This window comes from Pagrus pagrus (genome assembly GCF_965226575.1).
Source record: "Pagrus pagrus genome assembly, contig: HAP1_SCAFFOLD_55, whole genome shotgun sequence".
In the NCBI taxonomy this organism is placed as follows: domain Eukaryota; kingdom Metazoa; phylum Chordata; class Actinopteri; order Spariformes; family Sparidae; genus Pagrus; species Pagrus pagrus.
In genome coordinates this window covers 358,747-383,000 of record NW_028175408.1, presented here as the reverse complement: position 1 = coordinate 383,000, position 24,254 = coordinate 358,747, and the positions used below count along the sequence as shown (strand labels likewise).

Here is a 24,254-nt window from a genome sequence, read left to right as displayed (position 1 = left end):
GGTATAAACATGTTTTAACTCCTGTTTATTAAGGGATATACAGTACAACCGACAACAATGCTGTCCTCTTAACACATAGGTGCTTAGTACATCTACAGCCCGATCTTTTTATCACCACCTAAGAAAACAGGATTGAACTGGCACCTGTCTGATCACATGGCTGCATCTCTCGCCCATATGGTATTATTGCCTTAAAAAGACAATATTTCTTTAGAAATTATTTTTGCACCTTTTAAATACTCCAGGCTGTTACTGATGATGCAAACTGGGGCTTCATATGGACAATACAATTACACAGTGTATGACACATGTATGAAAAAAAATTCCATAACATTGTATATTTCATATTCTGTTCTGTTTTTAGGGTGACTTTAACATCTGTCTAGTTTCTGGCCAGAAACATCTCCCTTCTTCTGGAAAACAGATGTCAACTGGGGTAAAAGATTGTCCAACTGTACCATGAAGTTTGTCTCAAGTGGAAGTGTTGTAATCTGCTGGAATTCAGCGTTTATCTGTTAGAAGTTAGAAGAGTAGCTTGCCATAGAGTTATTCTGTCCCCAAGTGGCCAAAATAAAGAACTGCTTCCTCTACAGGAGATTTTTCTCTCTCCAAATGTTGGTTGTTTTACCGTATCAGACTTTAAATTTTAACAGGTGCACACTGAAATTGCACAATAAGAAGAGAGGAAAAGGCAAGCATGTATTTACCTGATCAGTATGAAAGAATGCAGACCATCTGGCTTTAAACTCTCTGGCTGCTGGGTTTTGCTTCACCACCTCACTGTTTCTTTGTCTGACATCATTCAAAAGTTCAACTCTCACATTTTCCAGACTTTCATCTGTGAGGGTGTAATGTACAATTTTTTTTGTATTTTGATTAATAGTGCATGGGTGACATAATACATAATTGATAGTGAACCCTTGCCAAAACTTTGACCACATTTGAAACCAGACAGACCAGGTAAATATTTCTACACTTCTTCAACAACACTTCAACTTCACGCTTGACCTTTCCTCCAATAAAGTAATGACGACATTAGTGTTCTGTTATTTTGTCACTTTTTGAATTAAATTCTTGAGAATTTGGATAAAACTGGTTTGAACTTTGAAAAAAACAAAAGAATTAAGAAATCTAAACTCATGTTTATAGAACAATTTCTCAACAATTAAGTAATGTAAATAAAGTTTTATGTCATTTGTTCATAAAATATGTGTTTTTCCTGTCATAACTTAGTTTTTGTCAACACTGTTAGACACAATAGAAAATTAATCATTCCTATTTGTTTGGTTTGCTATAGATTTAACCCTTGTGTCTTCACCTTGACTTCACACATGTTAAATGTTGAATATTCCTTTTTATTCAATTTTTGTGCTGTGTCACATGTGCTCTTTGAAAACTCTTATGTCACAAAAGTCTTATCATTTGCATTTAATACAAAGAATAAAAGTTCTGGACATAAAAGAACACATTATTTCATTTAAAGAAACAACTACATTAATAATTTGGCTGTTTTAGAGAAACAGTTTGAAAGTATTCAAAAATACATGCAAAATACTAAAGATTTTCTCCACTCAAATACATTTAACTTTGCTCATCCACTTAATTAAACATTTTGGTACAACAAATAACTCATCATGTAAATTTGACTTTCTTTCACCACCGTCAGACAGAGAAAATGATGGTGTTGACAAAAACAACAAACATATGGGAACTTTTTTGACCTTTTTATTTTAGCAGATGTGAAGAGTTGTTGGGGGGTCGTCAGGAATATAGCTGACTATCTATTTGTCTGATTTTACTGCTAAATTATAAATGGCTTTTTCCTGTCACGCTAGTTTGGATGCCTCTTTCATTTTACTTTATTCCAGGCTGTTAAGGACAAATGCCTAAAGACATATTCGCCATCACAAACCCCTGCTTATGGTAAATATACCATATTTCATCATATTTCCATTGCACAGTCAGTAGTGTAGATGTCAGAGTTAGATATTAACTACTATATGATATTATTTTGCTTCTGGATTCTTTCTCTTCAGAAAAATTGGTCAGAGATTATCAAGGCCACGTTGCGGGTGCCAACCCCACAAAGAAAATGCTGGAGAACGCTAAACAGCGTGCAATGCACATCATTCAGTTTTTGCGGTTCATGGCCAACTCAAAAATCCCAAATGTGGATTTACTCTTTCTGAAGAATTATGGAAGAGTTTGAGAGTAAGACTACACACTTTTTAAAGATTTATCTCTTGGAATTAATGTGTAATTAAAATAAAAGACATGAACTTGAAAAAAATGTTCACCAAGGTTTGTGGCTGAACTCAAAGGGCGTGGATTCAAACCGAAAACACAGAAAATTTACCTCACTGATGTGAGGTGAGGTGTGATTGGATAAAAGTCTACAGTAACTGAAGGAACTTACAGCACCATGAGTGAGGAGGACTTTGCTGTCCTTCAAGACAGTATTGAGGGCAAAATAGCTCCCCTGGAAGTCAAAAGATGTCATGATCATGATAATGATATATAGGAAATATTAAGGATATAGATGAAAAAAGACTTGACTTTATTGATCCCTTTGAGATGACTCCCTCAGGAAAATTGAATTTCCAGCTGCTTACAAAGTAAGGAAGCAGCACACAAGGCAGTTTGCAAACAACAACAACAACTACTCGCAAACGGGTGTATAAATATATATATACATATAAAAATAAGAAAAAAAATGAACAATAAACTCTTAGCTAAAAATAAACAATAAATTCTTGGTTAAAAATAGAAAGTAGAGATAAGAAGAAAATGAAAATAAATATAGAGGACTGTATATGGCATTGTGTTATTGTACAGTGGATAAATACAAGATACAGTTCAGTCACCAAACACGCTTAATTTTGTGGATTGTTACTCTTCATCTTGTGCCCTGATCAGGTTAATTAATAAGAAAGACAGATGATAAAGCTAAGATTCAACTATAATTCTCCTTGAGCATTAACATTCCAGGTCTGTCCTAATGTATACTTGTTAATTGATAGTATCAAGGATCAGGTAATACTGTATGTACCTTGCATGTACTTTGTGAATGTGGTAAAATGAATCCTTTATATTTTGTTTTTTGATCTTTTGTTTGTTTCAACTCACGCTTATGCACATAAATATGTATATATACTGTATATGGATTTGTATTATTCACCCCTTTGGATGTTTTCCTCTTATATATAAAAAAATATACAAAAAAAGAAACATTTTCAGAAATGGGGGAAAGCTGAAAATTCGGTATACAACAACTGTTGCCTGGGTTCTTCATCAGTCAAAGCTTTATTGTAGAGTGGCAAAGAGAAAACCACTGTTGAAGAAAGCTCATTAAATCTCAACTAGTGTTCACCCAAAGGCATGCGGGTCAACTGGAAGAAGTTTCTTTGAATAAAAAAATATTATTCATTTAATTTGCTGAGTAGCACGTTACCTTTCCTTCGTTAAATCGCCATTACATTGTGACTTCCGCCGGTATGCTTTTAATGTGAAATCTGACCGGAAGTTGGCTGTCATACAACCGCCAGCGTAACAACTCCGAGCCACAGCAACAGCTCCGTGCCACCGCTGAAGTCGATGAAACAGGGTAAACAAGCGGCGTGTTCAGTAAGTATTCAGTATTTTCTTGAGATATACAGTAGCGTAATGCCATGACAGTTTGATGCGTTGTGTAGTCATTTATTTATTTACTAAAACTGTCGGCTTTCTTGTTTAAGGGTCGCTAGCCGAACACAGGTGTATCACTAATTAGCACTTGCTAGAGTTAACAGTCAGCTAATTAAGACAGTTATCAGAGTTTTCGGGTACCATGGTGGACTGACTCGTTAAAATTAAGGTCATTTGCATGTTCGGGTGTCAGTTATTTTATTTATTTTTCTTTTTTATCTGTGCCAGGGTAGGAGTATAGCGGCCACATTCATCGAGTCCATCACACCTGGTGTGGGGGGATGGGTGATTGGTTTCGCAGCACAATGCACTTGACTCGATCCAAATTTAACCTGAAGTCATGCTTATGTGGGCGACGATAATCCAACCATGTTGAAGCAGGCAGAGTTTTTAGAGCCATGCTTTTCAGACAAGGCGCAGTTAATTTCGAACGATTTTAATGTTGGTTGGTTATAGTTATTAAGCAGTGTAGCAAGCCAGGTTTTGCTTGGAATATTACTTAAAAACGTAGTGGACGTGTAACCTAAATCATGCCAGTGGAAATCAAATTCAGAGAATATATATCTTTATATCATAGAAGAAAATAATAAACGAGCAATATGTTAAATGAAGGATTTAGGGAACCTACTGTTGGAGCCATATTGCTCATATATGAAATGTTTCTGTTTGAATACTGGTATTTATGCGTTTTATTTTTATGTTTAGAATTATTATATTATTGTAGGCTACATATTTTCATGAAACAGTGTTATGTCTTGGTTAGTTGGAATGATTGTTCCCCCTATGGTTTGCTTATGGTATCATCTGTGGCTTGATGATTCATTGTCAGGTGTGTTTAAACGGGAAAGCAGGAAGTGTTTTCCCTTGGACATGGACGGGGTGATCATACAGTTTTTTAACCACCGAATACCATCAGTTTACTATCAGTTTCGTTTCATTTGTAGATTATCCATTGGTTGATCGTTTGGAATTGTGCATCCTGATTTATGGAGTTCGTTTGGGATCGCAATAAATTGCTTTGGATTAATTAAGATAGACTACTGGGTGATTGTTGGAAGGTGCGTCTGAAAAGGTTTACCCTGATCTAGACTCGACTGTACTGATTGATTTCATTACACAATAAACTCAATATTTCACAACTAAGTTTAGGCTGGATTTAACAGAAATTGAGTTGGCATAGCACAATAAAAAGAACAGAAGACCAAATACTCTGTTGTTTGAGTCTCGTCATCAGTTTAAATGCTTCAAAAGTGGCAGGTGGAGAGAGATGGTAAAAATTGAATGTTTGCACTTCCTGTTTCTCAGTTTGCTAAGGGGAAGAGTCCATATGTTACTCAGGTAACATATTGTTTAAAACCCTGTAATCTAATTGAACTAGAACTGATGCCTAAGCTATCTCATTTTTTATTCATTTCTTTGCAGTTTGAAATGCCACCAAGGATCAGTCTTCTTAAAGATGCCTGTCACCATGTTGTTTTAAAGACTGACAAAACATGGAGATTGGAGGTGAAGTACATCAATGCAGTGAAAGGTAAGATGGTGTTAGATTAGATTAGATTAGATTAGATTGTACTTTATTTATCCCTTGGGAAGGTTCCCTCAGGGAAATTGAGGTTCCAGCAGCATCACAAAGACCGACAGTACAGTAAAAAAGTAAAAAGAAAAGAAAAGCACACAGAGTTCAAATAGACAAAAAGTAGAAGTAAAAGCACAAAAAGAGCACAGTTGTGTGTAGGACAGGTACAGTGCAAGTATAAAAATATAAATACAAAAATATAATAATATAAGAAAAATGGTACATTGCACAGTAGATATTGCAGTTATTGTTGTTATTGCACAGAGATATTGTACAGTTATTGTAGTTACTGGACATTTACAGCACTACAGATCTAGGTGTTCAGGTCATGTTGAATGCACCTTCCCCACCCCCACTCTCCTGCTACTCCTCCCCCTCCCACCAAGTGCAGAGTTATAGAGTTTGATGGCTCGTGGGACAAAGGAGTCTTTGAGTCTGTTTGTTTTGCACTTAGGGAGGAGCAGCCTGTTGCTGAGAATAAATGTTATTGTTGTTAGTGTTAAATGTGTTATTGTTTATCCGGCTGTCTATCTAGATGTATAGATGGACAAGTGGTGATAAGTTTCTTATCAGTACATATACTCCTCATCAGTTCTTTTGCTTACGATTTTCTTTTTCCAAGAATAGATTCAGAAACAGATGATCATTTTTTATTCATTTTTATGTTACATTATGTTGTTTCTAGAGCAGCAACAGTAAAGCTAACAGCAGGAAAAACCACTATATAAACTAATATATCACTAGAAATTAGTCAAAATGTCGGTAAAATAAATACATATTCTTGAAATCGTAATATTGAGTGATGTTTAGAAAGGATACAGAATACAGACGTCATACAGTAACAGCCATTCATCCTGTCCTCCTCCCTCTGCTGAGGTGATGCACTGCCTGCATGTATCACCTCAGCAGCAGCTGCGTGGCTGAACCGTATACCAGCAGGGTCACCTTAATAGCTGGCAGTTGGCAGCACATCTCAATCATGCAGCCATGAAGTGAACTTAAATGTTGAAAAGGGAAAAAGCAGGAAGTGGAAGATAAAAATGATAAAAATGGATTTAAAATCCTTTATTCAAAACATGGCAAGGTACAGGAATGTGTTCTTGTGATGGATATAATAATGGATGCAATTTAATGTTTGGGTATTTCTTATAAGTGTAGGATGTACAGAATGAACATGTGGGGGAGGTGTGTCGTCTTAAACGTGACTTGTATTGGGATGTCCTGATGTCAGCCTCCTGTATTCACCAGAGCTGGAAATTGTGGAGTCATCAAGTCATCTCCATGCCATGTATTTGTTCTGCTCAGTCACTGAACCAGGTGCATTCACTAATTAGCTCACCTTCCTGGCTGAAGAGCTGTGCTGATTGGACTCAGCTGGTTTAGTGCATGAAAAGAACAAATACATGGCATGGAGATGATGTGACGACTCCACAATTCCCACCTCTAGTATTCACTCAGTCAGGGTTAGGTGGCCCCCCTTACCAAGGTTATCAACATTTTTGCCCTCTGTTCACCATTTTGTACCCTGATGAATGCCTTTTAGGTTGAAACAGGGCAGTGTTTTATCGTTCCATAAGTAGCCATTTTTTGAACAAAGGCATTTAAATCCAACTCAAGCATTTTTGTCCTGCTCCATGTTCCTGCTCCATTGCTTTTTTTCTCATGTTGACCCTTTTCTTTAAAAGCCCCAGCATTTTATTTAGTGTGACAGTATAAAGACAGGGCATGAGCACACCACTACCACTTTTTCATAAATTCAAATTAGACATTATTCTCGCTCTTTATCTACAGTGTGTGTTTTTAATACATTTAGCTACGGATCAAAAAACAATTGTAGTGGACATAATTTGTTTTTTTTGTCCTTAATTTTTTTCTTACAGGACGTGGTTCATTCACCCGAGTTTCATTCTGCAAAGGATACTTTGTGGTTGAATACAGGGGAGATTTGATTGATGATGACGAAGCCCAGAGGAGAAGAAGCTCTTACCACCCCTCATGCTCTACATTTTTGTTTGCATTCAAGTGGAGAGGGAAAACATGGTGGTAAGAGTTTCAGTTACTATACTGCTTTATAGTTATATACATTGTTAAATTTTTTCTTCAACAATATCTTTATTAGATTTTTTAACAACCCTAGAGCTGAATGAAAGGGCAATGTACAACAATATGACAAATAGGTACCAGATCAGCCCATCCCCACAGGTCCGACCATACATTCCTACAGAGTGTGTACCAAGTCAGATTAGTAAGAATAAATACAAGCCTTCAGTATATCATAAAAGAAAGAAAGAAACAAACAAACAAACATATATAGCCTAAAACACAACTGTTGCAGAGAGGGATTAAATGGCAGGGAGAGGTAGAAAAAAAAATTAAGACAAATAAAAATAAAGCTAGAAACAGCACCAAATGATGAATAAGCATGTTTAACAATCACATGACATTGTTTAAATATAAGAGGATTACTGTATTGTGAACTCCGTGTCCACATATGGTAGAAAACCACCCCAGATCTTTTGGAACTCTCCAGGTTTACCCTTCAAATTATACATAGTCTTTTCACCTGGTATGCATGATGCTAATACATCTTTCCAATGCATAGCTATACATTTGTTGGCTGTAATAAGGGCAATTCTAATAAATTTGAGTTGGTTTTTATTGACTTTCAACATAGATGTGTCACCCAGGAGAATTACTCTTAGCTCTGCGGGGATGGTTAGTCCTGTAATATCATTAAGCACTTTGACTATAGACATTTTATGTAGTCTGTCAGGGGTATAATATGTTCTATGAATAAGATTGTATTGTGTAATTTTATGTCTAGAGTTAAAAGAAAAACACTGACTACTAGTACACAATGATCCCCTTCTTCAAAATTACACTCCAGGTCTTCTTCCTGTTTACATTTCACTCTTAGCTCTTCCCAACCTCTAATCTGAGAAATTCCTGAGTAAGAGTAGTATATTTACGCTGCCTGTGACACATACTCTTGGCTGTTTTTCTTCGATTTCTGAGTATTTCATAGTCAAACTGGTTTTGTACTGCAGCTAACGTTAGACTTTATAACTTGTACGTACTTTGTCGAACCGCTTTTCTGTTACTGGGTAGTCTGTTACTGCCCGGTTAGCTTCCTCAGCTTAGCCTAGCTCACTGCTTTTTGCCTTTCACCGCAGTCGACACAGCCTCGACAAACAAGTGTTACGATGGCTTGTGCTGACTGTTCTGCAGTTGCAGATAGGGTGTCTCTATTAGAGAGACGTGTCCGTGAGCTAGAACAGCTTCTCTCAGTTAGAAACACGGGCACTGCAGATAGTGTTAGCCCCAGGCCTGATAGCAGGTCGGCAGCTGCTGTGGAATTTGTCCCTGCTCGGTCGCGGCGTGGAAGGCACAGGAGCAAGCCACTGGTTGTGTGGTCTGTGTGGTCTGAGAGCAGATGGCCTTCATCCTACTGAAGTCGGCGCTGCTGCTTTGTCTAGCAATATAGACAGGTGTTTGATGCAGGTTTGACATCAGGGATGTAGCATTCGGCAGGTCACAGGTGACTAGAGAGCCTGCTAGCGATACAGTCAATGCTGGTGTGGAGTCTAGTTAACATGGTTAGTCAGGGACATAGTGCAGAGTACCAGACTGATACCCTAGTTTGCAACATTGAGACTGTCACCTTCCCTCGCCACTCTCTCACTGAATCATGCTCCAAATATGTAAACCACTAGGGGTGTCAACATTTACAATTTTTTCTACACGTGTACACGGGGCTTCTAACCGACGTGTACCCGGTTACACGTCTGAGATTTATGATCTCTTTCTATCGCAGTTGCCTCCATTCAACCGCCTCCTAATCCCATTAAATCAAAGCCATTCCAGTAGTTATCAGACAAAAACGTTTATTCAACGTTATTCTGTTATTCTTAACCCTGTTAAAAGGGCTTTTTTGGGGCAAGTTTTTCCTCACTCGAATCGAGGGTCGAAGGACAGAGGGTGTCGTCTCTGTACAGATTGTAAAGCCCTCTGAGGCAAACTGTGATTTGTGAATTTGGGCTATACAAATAAAATTTGATTTGATTTGATTCTTGTAGACCTATTTCAAATAGGTACTAAATTAAAGCCAACATAACAGATAAATCACAGAGCTTCATTTAACATTTTAAGGCTTAGGCCTACTTATGACAAAAAGTAAAATGAGTTGAAAATAAAATCTATCATTTTGACAGAAAAGAAAACGTGAGTGAAAGCTGAAAAAGGTTTAACCTTCTTCTTTAATCATTGTTTTAACTATTTCTCACAGTTGTACAATTTGTTTTTAAACTTATAGTTCAAACTGCATCCCTCTCTCACAACGGAAGCTGCCTCTGAATTTTAATACGTCTCATAGTAAAAGTAATCTGGAATTGGCGATAGAAAGAAACTAAAAAAGAAGCCAAAGTATGCTGAAGTGAGAGGAAAAAACTTCACCTTTATATCCACAAAGCTAAAAAAGTAGAGGGGGAATCTCACAATTATTCACTAAAACTGTCGGGGGGGGGGGGGATGTTTTTTTCCTCCTCTTTAGACGCGAGGATATGTGATCAGGTCGTAAAAAGCCGACACAGAACACCAACCAACAATATAATGTATACAACAACACGTAACAATAAAGGCTAAAATAACAAGCCATTACAGTTTTTTTCGATTGCTAAGAAGCATTGGTTGAAACTGAAGCGACATGTTCAAAACTCTTAACACAGTCTGCATTTCCATTTGCAGCTCAGCTCAACAGTTAATCTCATGCCCAAAAGTGTGTCTCACCAACAAAACACTTCATACTTGTCTCAAGAGAAGCTCATTAGCACATTGTCTCACTTTGGAAACATACACAATCACTCTTAACAAACGGAACGACAAAATACTAACAACAAAGAACATTACGTCAAATACATCTTATATTTCAAGTTTGAATGATTTTTGTCAGGTAAATCAGTATTTTATATAGGATCTTTTGCACTTTAATGGTTCTAAATTATAGTATATGCTGTAATATATTGCAACAACACTGAATCAGGAATGCAGAGATTTATTCAAGAACATTTGTGCTTTTGCATAAGTACTTCAGGACCATACAAAAAATAAAGATTACGTAAACAGAATAATGCAGAATCTCAAAATTCCAGGGGTAGAATAAAAAATAAAGTAAGAGATAAAACTAAACTCCTTCCTCTCCTGGCTGCTCTTCTCTCTCTACCAACTTCGCCCGCTGCTCTTTGATCCATACTTGCACAGGAAAAAGAATCAGAAGCCACTCCTTTTGTATATGCTGTTATGGCTACTCTTGCATTCAAAAAAGGTCAAATATAATATATATATCCTGAGTCATCCTTATCATTAGCATTATTTTATACCATTACCATATACCATTTTCCAAATAATTAATACAAAGAATCAATAGGCTCCAACATCCCGGCCCCTAATTGTTGGCTTTAGCAAAACAATTACATAAATAAGATTCAAAAGGAGCCAAAATAGAACAATTACACAAGGGAAATTAATTATGCTCTTTAAATTCAAAGTCCATTCAGTTACTTGATGATGACTATCTGTCTTCTCAAAGTTCATAATCGTGTCAGAATATCTGAAACAGTCCATAGTGAAGGCTGGAAAATCACGGCCTCTCTCCATTTATCCTGCTGCCTCCATTAGAAGACAGAGCTTATCTATTGGCCGTTGAATCGCACTGCTTTTGGTTTTAACCAAAACACTTCTCACAAAGCCCTTGGCATCTGGAAATGTCTTTACAACACGGCCCATAATCCATGAGTTCCTTGGTGCTGTGTTATCAACAATGATGACCAGATCTCCAGGACTCAAGTTCCTTTTTATGCTCTTCCACTTGCTTCTTTCTTGCATGAGCGGAAGATACTCTTTTGTCCACCGCCTCCAGAAGAGATCTGCAAGGTACTGTGCTTGTCTCCACCTCTTCCTTGAATAATGATCTTTTTTTTCAAAGACTCCTGGTGGCATAGTTGTTTTCGCTTTCAGTTGGAGCAAATGGTTTGGGGTTAGTGGTTCCAAATCATTGGGTTCACTTGACACTGTAGTTATCGGTCGGTCATTCAGGATGGCTTCTACCTCACACAGTGCTGTTGATAGAGTTTCATCGTCCAGCGTTTGTTGTTTTAGAACAGATGTGAGGATCTTTTTGACTAGTCTGATCAGTCTTTCCCAGACTCCGCCGTGGTGGGCTCCCAAAGGAGGGTTAAAAGTCCATTTTACTCCCTCTGTTAAAAGGGTGTTTTGAATCTTCTGATGATTCAGCTCTTTCAAAGCTTCTTGTAGTTCCCTTTGGGCCCCGACAAAGTTTGTCCCACAGTCCGTCCTGATACTTACAACTGCTCCTCTCCTGCAGATGAATCTGCGTATAGCATTTATGCGTGAGTCTGTGGTTAGGAAGTTTGCCATCTCCAGGTGGATAGCTCGACTCACCAGGCAGGTGAAGATGACCCCCCACCGTTTCACCTGAGCGCGGCCCCTCTTCACTTCAATGGGACCAAAGTAGTCAATGCCAACGTGACTAAAAGGAGGAAGGTCTGGATACAAACGATCCTCAGGAAGATCTGCCATTTTCTGTTCTCCAGGTCTTGCCTGCATGCGTCTGCAAAATACACAGTTTCTGATGATTTTCCTGGCTAAGGAGTTTGCATGAGGGAGCCAAAACCTTTGACCTAGCCTGGAAAGCATATGGCTTCTTCCTGAGTGCCCAACTTGATGATGGATATGTTGTAGGATGAGGCTAGATATGTGAGAACCTTTAGGGAGAATAATTGGATTTTTCTGGTGCACTGGCATTGCACTTTTGTTTATTCTACCTCCTACTCTCAAGATGCCATTATCAAGAATTGGATCCAGTTTGCGGATGGTGCTTCTTGAAAGGACGGGTTTGCCATGTTCCAGGTAAGTAAATTCATGGCTGAAGTAGCGTCTTTCCTCAAAACGAATGATAGCCCTCTCTGCCTCTTGCATATCCTTCACTGATAGGTTTTGCGTTCCGTGCTCATCTTTCAGTTTTTTGTTCCTCTCTGAAGATACGTGTGTCTGACTCCTTCTTAGCTGACTTAGCAGTTTAAGTAGTTTTTTCACCTTCAATATCCAGGCTACAGACCTCTGAAGTCGGTTCCATGATGAGTGATACTTGATTAATGTGCATATCGGATGTTGGTTTTCAATCCTCACACTGTTAACTGTCTTCTCCTTTTCCACACTGTTAACTGTGACCTCCTTTTTCACCTCAGGGTCATTTGCTGATATCTCTCCTAGACCTTGTGTGATCTTTGGCCATGTCTTTTTTTCTCTGACCAGGTATTCAGGACCTCTCAGCCATCTTGATCTTAAGAAAGATTCCACGTGCAATCCTCGTGATGCGTCGTCAGCTGGATTGTCTCTTGAATTTATGTATCTCCACTGGCTTGTGTGAGAGAGATCATGGATCATTGCAACTCTGTTGGATACAAATCTCTTTGTTTGATTGTGAATATACTTCAACTCTGTTGGATACAAATCTCTTTGTTTGATTGTGAATATACTTCAATACAGGTGTACTATCTGTCCAGAAAGTTGAATCTGTGAGTGGTAAATGCAGCTCCTTCCTCAGCATCCGATCCACTTTTACAGCCAATGTTGCTGCAGTGAGTTCAAGCCTGGGTATGGTGATCTGCTTGAGAGGTGAGACTCTGGCTTTTCCAAATATGAAGGAGATATGGATTTTGCCTTGGTGATTTGTTAGTCTAAGGTAGCTTACTGTACCATAACCTGACTCGCTTGCATCGCAGAAGTGATGCAGCTCAGCGGTCGCCACTGGGTCGTAGTTCTCAGGCTTTATGCATCTTGCTACTTGAAACCCACGTAACTGAATTAATTCCCCGATCCATCTCTGCCAGGGCATTGCAGATTCCTGTGGAATAACTTGATCCCATCCATACCTGGATTTGCAGAGCTCTTGCAGTAGTTGTTTGGCTTTCAGGATGAAAGGAGAGAGAAAACCTAATGGGTCATAAACTGAACTTACTGTGGAGAGTATACCTCTTCTGGTTGCAGGCCGGCTGTTGACAGTTACTTTAAAGCTGAAGGTGTCACTGTGGGTGTTCCAGTGGATTCCAAGTGCAGGCTCGACTGTGATTTGTTCTTTCAGCTTTTCTTTATCCAGGTCCAGTTCCTTGACTGCCTTTGCTCTGTGATGGTCAGGAATGCTTGCTAACACCTCACAGTTATTGCTGACCCATTTTGTCAATGTGAAACCTCCCTGATCGCAGGCTTTAGTGAGATCTTTGACGAGCTTTATAGCTCGGTCTGCTGTTGCCACAGATCAGAGGCAATCGTCCACATAAAAGTTAGTTTTGATGGTTTTCATAACTTCATCAGAGTAATGCTTCTGGTTGTCATCAGCAGTTTGACGCAGGGAAAAATTAGCAATGCTCGGGGATGGTACAGCGCCAAAGAGGTGAACTTTCATCCTGTAAACATCAAGGGGTTTGCTGATATCACCCTCTGGCCACCACAAAAACCTCAGAAAGTCTCTGTCCTTTTCATCAACATGTACTTGATAAAGCATTGCCTCAATGTCTGCCATAACTGCAATTTGTTCTTGGCGAAACCTTAATAGCACTCCGATGAGGGTGTTTGTTAAGTCTGGACCTTGGAGGAGCTCCTTATTTAGAGACGTTCCTTGAAATGAGGATGTACAGTCAAACACCACCCTCAGTTTGAGTTTTCGCTTGTGGTAGACGCCATGATGTGGGATATACCAGACCCGTCCATCCCCTCTGCGAAGCTGCTGAGGTGGAACCTTCTCTGCATAACCCTTTTTGAGAATGTCCTCCATGAAGGAGGTGTATTCCTCGGCATACGTCTTATCCTTCTTACATTTTTTCATAAGGTGCAGTGTGCGTTCCTTTACCGTATCATAGTTATCAGGCATGACCTTGTCTTTATCCCGGAAAGGCAGTGGTAAATGACAGTGGCCATCTTTAAGGAATGCTGAGCTGGAAGCAATCTCCATAAAACGTTTATCCTCAACTGACATCTCAATTTTCTCCTCATACATGTTCTCAGAGAAATCGTGGTTATATTGTCTGATGAGTAGATCCTTCAACTCAACAACAGAGATTTTGTTACTTGACACTGCAATGGGCCCAGCACGTTCTGCAGGACTATTAACACTGAGTGGTCCAGTTACCACCCATCCCAGTAAGGTTTGGACTGCATATGGTCCATTATCATGACTGTTTATTATTTTCCATGGCTCCATTGCTCGAGGAACATCAGTCCCAATGAGGAGTTCAATGTCTGCCTCAATTTCCTTTAACTGAGATAAGGCCACCTCTCCAAATCAGCTTCTGTGATTATGTTTTCCTTTGAGACAGGGATTTTGTTCTGCGTGTAAACTTTCGGCAGGTCCAGATATGTGCAGCCCTCCAAGTCTCCCACCTCCAGTCCTCTGACCTCATAGGTCCCTGCAGGGTTTTCCTGTCCCATTGTTCGCAAAAGTATCTCTGTTTTGCGTCCTTTCGCATTCAACAGGTTCATTAGATTTTCTGTGCAAAATGTTGCTGTGCTGCCTGGATCGAGGAAGGCATAGGTCTGAATATACCTGCTCCCTTTTGCCACCTTAACTCTGACTGGAACAATCGCAAGTGCACAGTCTCTCCCGGCCCCAGTTCCATCACCTGCTGAAACGAGCACTGCTTATGGGGTTATCTTCTGTCTCAGCAGTGGCTTTTGGTTGATTTTCCTGTTTTGGGCCTTTTGCACTTTGAATATGAAGTACAGTAGGATGTTTCATTTGACAAACTTGACACATTAATCTTCTTTTTTGCTTAGATGACCTTTTAGTAGGCAACCAAAGCAGTATCCATGGCTTCTTAAGAATTCAACCTTGTTGTCATGTGACTGTGTTTTGAATTGTGGGCGGTCGATCAGAGTGCGTTTTACAGCGCATCCTGCTTTCTCTGTATTCACTGCTACTGAAGTAGCGAAGCTGCTGTTTTTGCCTCTTATTAATTTTGGTTCATTTTTACTTCTTGGGATAGACTTTTTTGTTGTCATTTGGTCTTGAATGTCCCCGAACAACGGATCCAAAAGCATCTTAGAATGTTTTTCCACAAAATCCACAAGGTGCTGAAATCTGATTCTCCTGCCAGTTCTCTGTTGTGTCTCATAGGCTGTGGTTCGCCACCTTTCCCGGAGTTTGTAGGGTAGTTTGGATGCTATTCGCCTTAGGTTTGATGGGATCTCGAGTTCCTCTAAATACTGTAAATCTTGCATTACATTACAACATGCTCTCAAATACATTGCATATGCATGCAGCGTTTTCCCATCCTCGGCTTTAATCGCTGTCCAGTTCAAGGCTTTTTCCAGGTAAGCTCCAGAAACTTTCATTTCATTCCCAAAGTGCTCTTTTAAGAGGTGTCTTGCTTCACTATAGCCCCTGCTCCCATCCATGTGCAAGTCTCTTGGTAAACCAGAGATAAACTGCTCAAGATAGTAGAGTCTGTCCTGATTATTTTTAGTCTTGTCTTCAATCCAAGTGTTCAAATGCATGGATAAAAGACTGATATGCCAATGGGTTACCATCAAACACAGAAATCTCTCTTGCAGGTAACAGAGAGATTTGCAATTTCTCTTTTCCATGTTTCAACATCTTTCATGAAGTAATTCAGGTTAGTTATTCTGGGTTCATACCAGTCATAATAATCATTTTCCTTTTCCTCCTCTGATAAGAGCTCTTGCACAGATTTGTGAGCATTTTTAAATTCATCCACAGCTCCTTTAAACGCTTCAAATGTGTCATTGACTTTATCAACATTTCCAACGTCAGTCATCAAAGCCTTTATTTCATTTGTCCTCCTCGTGCATGCTCCCAATCTGCCTCTGCGCGAAGCAATGCGCGATTTCAACATGTCCTCAGACTCAGTTGCGGTCTCAGGTGTGTCAGACATCATCACAAATAACCACACAAATTCCTTTAATTTCCGTTAAGTTCATTCTTAAACATCATTCCAACGTCCCCGTTTTATTGCAATCCACATCCACAATCCACAACTTTGCCTTCCATAGTGTTCGATTGTTTCTTTGTAGCGCAACGGCGCATTCGTTCATAGAGTCGATCAGCTGATTTTAGTCACGGCCCGCCGGCTGCTTTCTTCATCTGTCGGCGAGTGATCCGCCGACTTTCCACTTTCCTTCCTTGCATTCAAAAAAGGTAAAAAAAAACCTAGTTTCTGAGGAGGAGGTCCACGACTCACTTAATAATAAGCACTCGCGGAGATGTTTCCAGTTTCAACAAAAAGTTTTGAATTTATTTACATAAACAGAAATATTCTCCGGGTTGACTTCAGACAATGAGCAAATAAAAAACGTAATTTAGTGGTTGATAAACTGTTTCACTCCTCACTCCTTCAACACAAAAAACAGACAAAAGCACAAACCAGCTGTCCTCTCTCCCTAATCACAGGAGGAGGATGGCCTGACTAGGAGGAGGGACCTGAGCAGCAAAACGATCATAAATAATAGTTCATGTACAATATATATCCTGAATAGTCATCCTTATCATTAGCATTATTTTATACCATTACCATATACCATTTTCCAAATAATTAATACAAAGAATCAATAGGCTCCAACATATGCTTTCTAATGAGGCCAAACGCAGTGAGACAGTTAAGCCCACATGCATTTCTGTTTTGCAGACTGTGTTAAGAGTTTTGAACATGTCGCTTCAGTTTCGACCAATGCATCTTGGCAATCGAAAAAAACTAACAGTTTTTGTTTTCAGCAGGACGACATTTGCGCATGGAGAAGATGAGCGCCGCGCTCTTCTCAAGTCCTCCGCAGCCTATTCTACACAGCAGCTGTCTTGCCTTTAAGTGGTCTCGCTGGTCTGAAAAACACAAATAGCTGTGGCCGCGGGTTTTTTTTATATATCACAGAACATTGTGCCCTATGCATCTATTGTGTATGCGGATAACTGCACTAGTGGGAACATTTAATTGTATAGTTAGTTAATGTTTTTATCTGAAGCTTTTAGGCAACATTATCACCCCTAAAAATACTATAGGCCTATATATTGGTGAGAAATAAACGAGGAGGAAAAATGACGCGTAAACTTTTCTAAACGGTTATGATTTATTATCCGCGTACCCGTTTACACGTGTAGATGTTGACACCCCTATAAACCACAATAATTTAATCTTGATCTCCACCTCTGACAGTGGGGAAATGTCTTAGCAAGCACCTTACACAGTCTCGCATAATAAAATACCAAAGCTAATCACAATGGCATCCCGGCATCCCGTCATCCCTACCTGCATAGGCAGCCAAATCTAACTACTAAAAGGTACCTTGTTCCAATTCCTTGGCTTTATTAATATTAGATCACTGTCAACCAAAGCCTTACTGATTAATGATTTGATTACTGATCATAAGCTGGACATGATTGGCTTATGTGAAACATGGCTGAAATCTAATACTTTTCTGCCATTAAATGAAGCCTCCCCTCCTGATTATAACTATGCCCATGTTGCTCGGGCCTCTAAACAGGGAGGAGGCGTTGCTCTAATCTACATCTATCTATTTTCAGTTTAAGCTCCAACCAGGAAATTAAATTTACTTCTTTTGAGGCCCTGGTGTTAAAACCATCTCCATCAAGTAGTAACAGGCTTTCCCCTGGTGGTAATCTACAGACCTCCAGGGCCTTATTCCCAGTTCCTAGAAGAATTCGGTGAATTTATTGCAGATCTTGTAACTAGTTCAGATAAGATCCTAATTATTGGGGATTTCAATATCCACTTAAATAAGCCTTCTGACTCTCCTAGTCAGTACTTCTCAAATGGTGGGGGGCGCGGTGAGGTGTCGGGGGGGCGTGAGAGGCAGGTCAGGACTTTCATTTCATTTTCATTTTCCACTGTCATTATTAGTAGCCTCATTCACACTGCTGTTTGCATGCGGGGATCCTGCGCCAATTCTCCCCATCTGCCTCTGTGTGAAAGTTTCAGATGCGGCGAGGGGTGAAATTTCCCTCTGCCTCTGATGCTCCTACGGAGGTATCAGAGGCACAGTATTGGCGAACCGAACCAGTGTGAGCAGATAAGCCGACGGTGGGGAGCGGGGGGTTGTCGATCTGATGGTGTTCACTGTGTGATAACTAAACAGGTCCGACACTCAATAAAATATAGAGAAATGTCCCACAAAGCAATGTTACAGGACCAAACAACAGTAACGTGGTAACTGGTCGTGTCTTTGGCAACTTATGAGGAAAAAAATACAGCAATTATATGTGGAAAAGTGTCTGTCAGCCTGTCGGTCCAACCGACTCTTCGTCACATTTCTGCCCGAAAAACGGCGTCTGTCCCCGGCAAAAAACTTTAACTCGGCAAGTGTTTGTCGCGGTGAAAAACATCACTGCTAAGTCAGCCCTACTGACCGAGACTTCAGTGATCTTTCCTCCATAAAACAGCCTCCCTCCCTGCGAGTGACAGACGGCGTCCCGTTTACTGATGGTGATTATGTAATTAAGAGAAAAATGTAACTTTGTCATTTTCCAGGATGTTTGGTGGGTCAGGATCCCACATTAACTGCATCCATATGATGATAAGTGTGTACATGTTTAGATTTGTCAGTGCGTAGTAAAATAACGTTTAAAAAAAAGCAATATTGTTGCAAATGTTGCACAAAAAAAATTAAAAAGTCCTTTTTGAAAAGGAATAAGCTGATGAAGCTGACAAGTGACCAATGTTTACAGTTTAAAGTTTTGAATGTTAATGTGTTAAGTCTATAAAAATGCACATCCCAGTGAATCATTTGCGCTTTTTTCTCTGTTTTGAGAATCACAGTCTTGTTTAAATGTTACAAATTGAGTTAATAAACTAAACTTGGAAATTGTTTGAAGTTGTTGCAGATGTTAACAGATGAGATGAGATGCAGATGTTTTTAATCTATTTTGATAATCAGGTGATTGTATGCAGAATGCTGGTGCCAGCAACTCATACAGTGGTTTATACAGATAAATGAATAATTATTATCAGGTTCTCAATAATATTTCAATTCAGGGGGGGTGTGAAAAAATTTCTGTCCTCTAGGGGGGGCATGACAGAAAATAGTTGAGAACCACTGCTCTAAGTAAAGCTTTTTTGGGTCTGCTCGATATGTCTAGCTTTACTCAGCTCGTTCATGAACCTACTCATTCCAGTGGTAACACTCTGGATTTGATTCTTTCCCATGGATTAGATGCGTCAGCCCTGAATGTTGCTTCCGTCTCCTCTGCTGTGTCGGACCACTCTCTTATTACATTTGAAGCGTCATTAGCCTGTCCCTGTATCAATGACACAAATGTTTCCACCTCTCGTCATATCAGCCCGGCAATCATAGCGACACTCTGTGATAAATTGGCTGGGGTCCTGGCCCCTTTTGCGATTGCGACAAAGCCTGTGGAAAAATTCACCAATTAAGTTAACTCGGTAATCGTTTCTCTCCTCGATTCTGTGGCACCGGTCTCTACCAAGACAAGACGACCAAAGAAATCTTCTCCCTGGTTTACTAATGAAACCCGAGATCTCAAACAGGCCTGCAGGAAAATGGAACGTGCATGGCGAAAATCTAAATTAGTCGTTTTTCATCTTGCATGCTGTCATAGTGTACTTAATTACAAGCGTGCTCTTAATGCCACTAGAACAGCATATTTATCTGGCCTAATAAACAATAATAAACACAATCCTAGATTTCTCTTTGACACTGTGGCTAAACTTAATCAAAAAACCACAGTCTGTGAGCTGTACATCCTTTAATGCAAATGATTTCTTAGATTTCTTTTGCAATAAAATTGATGATATTAGAGCCAAAATTAATTCATCATCTCTGGCTTCCTCGTCAAAGTTGATTATAAAACAGCCTTCTGCCGATTCTCAGTTAGCCCCGGCTCTAAACAATTTTGAAGATATCTCCCCTGAGATATTGTCTAAAATTGTCTCATCCTCAAAGCCAACTACCTGCATCCTGGACACCCTTCTGGCAAAACTGTTTAAGGATCTATGGCCAGCACTGGGACCTACAATGTTAAATATTGTTAACTTATCGCTCATGACAGGTGTTGTCCCTGCTAGTTTTAAGTCTGCTGTGGTTAAGCCTCTACTTAAGAAACCCCACCTTGACCCAGGATCTCTAAATAATTATAGGCCAGTATCCAACCTTCCCTTCTTCTCCAAAATCTTAGAAAGAGTTGTGTCCCAGCAACTTTCAGGCTACCTAACTAATAACAATCTCCTGGAACCTTTTCAATCAGCTTTCAGAGCCTGTCACTCCACCGAAACTGCCCTTACTAAAGTGGTAAAGGACATCTTACTTACTTAATTTAGATTTAGACTCTACCTCAGTGCTTCTGTTACTAGATCTCAGTGCTGCATTTGACACCACAGGTCACGGCATATTGTTATATTGTATATATAAAAGTACTACATCGATATTTACTGATGTGAAGTATGGTGTTCCATACTCGGAGTTTGGGAATACAGAGTTAGGGAATACATTTCCACTATGTGGAACTATGTGGACGACACTCAGCTGTATGTGCCCATCAAAGCTGATGATAAATCTCAAATCGCCAAATTGGAGACCTGCCTGTGTGCCGTGAAGAGCTGGATGTCAGAAAATTTCCTGCTCCTAAATTCGGATAAAACTGAGATGCTGGTCATTGCTCCCCCTCGACAGAGACACCCCTTTGAGAAATAACACAACTGTCGAGAGTTACTGTCACGTGATCAAAGTTCAACTGTTAAGAATTTAGGTGTTACTTTTGACTCTAGCCTCTCTTTCCATCAGCACATAAAAGAAATTACCAAGATCGCTTTTTACCACCTGCGCAATATGGCCAAAATTAGGTCCTTCCTGTCCACGGCCTTTGTTTCGTCTAGGCTGGATTACTGCAATGCCTTATTTTCGGGTCTTCAACATGGGAGCACTAAAGGTCTTCAGATGGTTCAAAATGCTGCAGCTAGAGTCTTAACATGTACAAGAAAATTTGATCATATTACACCAATCTTAGCCTCACTGCACTGGCTCCCAATACATATGAGATCAGACTTTAAGGTGCTGCTGATGACATACAAAACTGTACACAGCCTTGCCCCGTCGTACATGTCAGATCTTATTATACTGTATTCTCCAACTCGTGCACTACGCTCTCAAAATTCAGGGCTCCTGATGGTTCCCAGGGTTAAGAAGAAGTCAGCTGGCTGCAGGGCTTTCTCCTATCAGGCCCCCTTCCTCTGGAATAAACTCCCAGCTGATATTAGACAATCTGGCTCTATTGACGCCTTTAAATCTAAACTCAAAACTCACTTTTTCTGACTTGGCCTTTAATTAGTCCTTGACATCGACTGCTAGCTTCTTCGGTGGGTCAACTCAGTCTCAGTGAGTAAGCTATAGTATTAGACGCCACATTGTCCTGCCGACGAGTAATAATCTGCTTATTCTGATTAACATTGCATTTCTATAACCTTGTTTTTCTTTCTGTTCCCACAAGGTGCAAGCTGTGTCACTTTCTCCCCCTCTTTCTCCTCCTACTCTCTTTTCATTCAGGCTCCCTTCTGATGAACTCAGGCCCCAGAGACCATCTACCTCTCCTGGCTCCTACAGCCCCACATACTGTCAGATCTGGATTGTCACACCCGGGCTCCGTTGGATCGTTCCTCTCCTTGTTTCGCTATCTCCTTATAACTGTATTCCTGTAAATTTTGAGGCCTCCTCATTCTGATCTCTCTCTCTACTACTAATTATCCTGTGTGGCCTGCCCTCTTCCAGGTCACCACGGTGGACAGGAGGTCGTGTGGCTCGGGCACCCCCTGACGATGCCTTGTCCTGCTCAGTCGTCTCCTGGATCCACATACTTTACATATATAATTTTTATCAGATTTTCTGTCAATGCAACCTGTAAACTGTGATTGCTGTTCTTTCTGTACATGCGACATCTATTGCATGACTGTCCGTCCTGGAAGAGAGATCCCTCCTCTGTGGCTCTCCCTGAGGTTTCTTCCGTCGTCTTTTTTTTCTGGTTAAAAGGGTCTTTTTTTTTTTTTTTTTCCCCATCAAGATGGCAAGTTTTTCCTCACTCGAATCGAGGGTCTAAGGACAGAGGATGTCGTTCACTTTACAGACTGTAAAGCCCATTGAGGCAATGTGATAACTTGGAACAAAACTTAATAGAATATGAACAGGTTATAGATCCGGAACATAATCTTTTTAAAAACAAACACCAGTTGCTGTTGTTATACAGAAAACAGTTTAACAATATTACTGTTGAACATGGGATAAATATTATTCATTTTAACAGTAGAATTTATATGCAAACTTCCAAAGTATAAAAGAATATCTAATGCAGTTCAAAAAGCCTTTTAACATTATAGCCATCTTAGAAACATGGCTTGACGAAGAGAGAGGTACAGATTTTGTTTTGCAGGGATAGGAACTTAATTGCATTAATAGAGGGAGCAAAACTGGAGGAGACGTGGCTCTATTTGTTGACAAAGGCCTCACAAGGTTGTGGACAATATGTCAGTAATCATGGATGATGTAATGGAGTGTGTTACTATTGAAATATGTATTGGAAAAAAAGAAAAATGTCATTGTCAGTTGTGTGTATAGGAAACCTGGTTCAAACATTGAAATCTTTATAGAAAATATGGAAAGGGTATTCGCTAAAGAAAAGCAAAAAAGTCAATTATGTCTGTGGGGATTTTAACATAGCCTTGTTGAATCCCAACAACCATAAAATGACGGATGCATTTGTGGAAGCAATGTATAGTATGAGTTTATTTCCAACGATTACAAAACCAACCAGAATAACATCTCACTGTCACTCTGATTGACAATATTTTTACAAACAATATGGAGAGTAGTACTGTTAGTGCATTATTATTTAATGACATTAGTGATCACCTGCCTGTCTTTGCGATTCATGAATGTAACTACAATAGGAACTGGGGGTGTAATGAAGTTAAATACAGGAGAGTAAGATCTGAGGAAACTATAGCTGCATTTAGGAATGATTTAATTAATTATGATTGGAAAGTTTGTGAAGACACTGATAATTATTTTTAGACATTCAAAAATGAGTATGACAAAAGCTGTCATATGTATATATATATGCAAACAATGTAACAAGAATAAGTATTCTGAAAACCCCTGGATGACTAAGGGACTGCAAAATGCCTGTAAGAAAAAGAATACTCTGTATAGGCACTTCATAAAATATAGAACAAAAGAGGCGGAGATTAAATATAAGAAATACAAAAAGGCATTAACTAATATTATGAGAGTATGTAAGAAGGGTTATTATAATAAAATATTAGAGAATAATAAAAACAATGTAAAAAGTATATGGAATATATTAAAGGTATAGTTGGTAATCCTGTTCAGAAACACTTTTTGTTATACTGGGTGAAATGGCCTTTCCATCCTGAGAGTAGTCCATACATAATGTGTTCAGAAAAATAAACAAAATAAATCATACCTCTGTGGCAGCTGCAGGCCTGTAAAATCTCTGACCAATCCCTCCCTCTCAGTCAGAGTTTAAAGAACCGTTGCCGGATATATTCAACACAGTCCACATGAGCTGTGTCCAAATTCAGGGGCAGCATCCTTCAAAGTGCGGATTTGAAGGCCAATCACAACGCTGCGCGAAGGATGTCCAAATTCGAAGGCTCCTCCAAATGCAGCCCACAAATGCAGCCTGCTTCTCCCGCTTTTTGGAGGACGGACCGCTACTATCCTTCGCGGCCTCCCATATCCCAAGATCCTTTGTGCGCCGCTGCTCAGTCACGAAAAAGAAGAGGGAAAACTGAACAATGGCGACATCAAGTGGCGCGGACTTGACATTTAAATGTAAGTTCTGGGTTTATACTCGGTTTTTACTCATTTGATCATCCATTGCCAGATATGTTAAACTTCAGCGGACTTTCAGTTAAAATACGTGACCCTG

General features: G+C 39.6%; 1 long non-coding RNA gene across 1 annotated transcript; it reads left to right on the top strand.

Annotated features, from left to right (window-relative positions):
• The first annotated feature begins 3,535 nt into the window (after nt 1–3,535).
• LOC311253858 lies at nt 3,536–23,687 on the top strand. The gene is made up of 4 exons (XR_014621979.1): nt 3,536–3,624; nt 5,107–5,215; nt 7,141–7,303; nt 21,471–23,687. It is a non-coding gene; the product is annotated as an uncharacterized lncRNA (long non-coding RNA).
• Nucleotides 23,688–24,254: the final 567 nt, after the last annotated feature.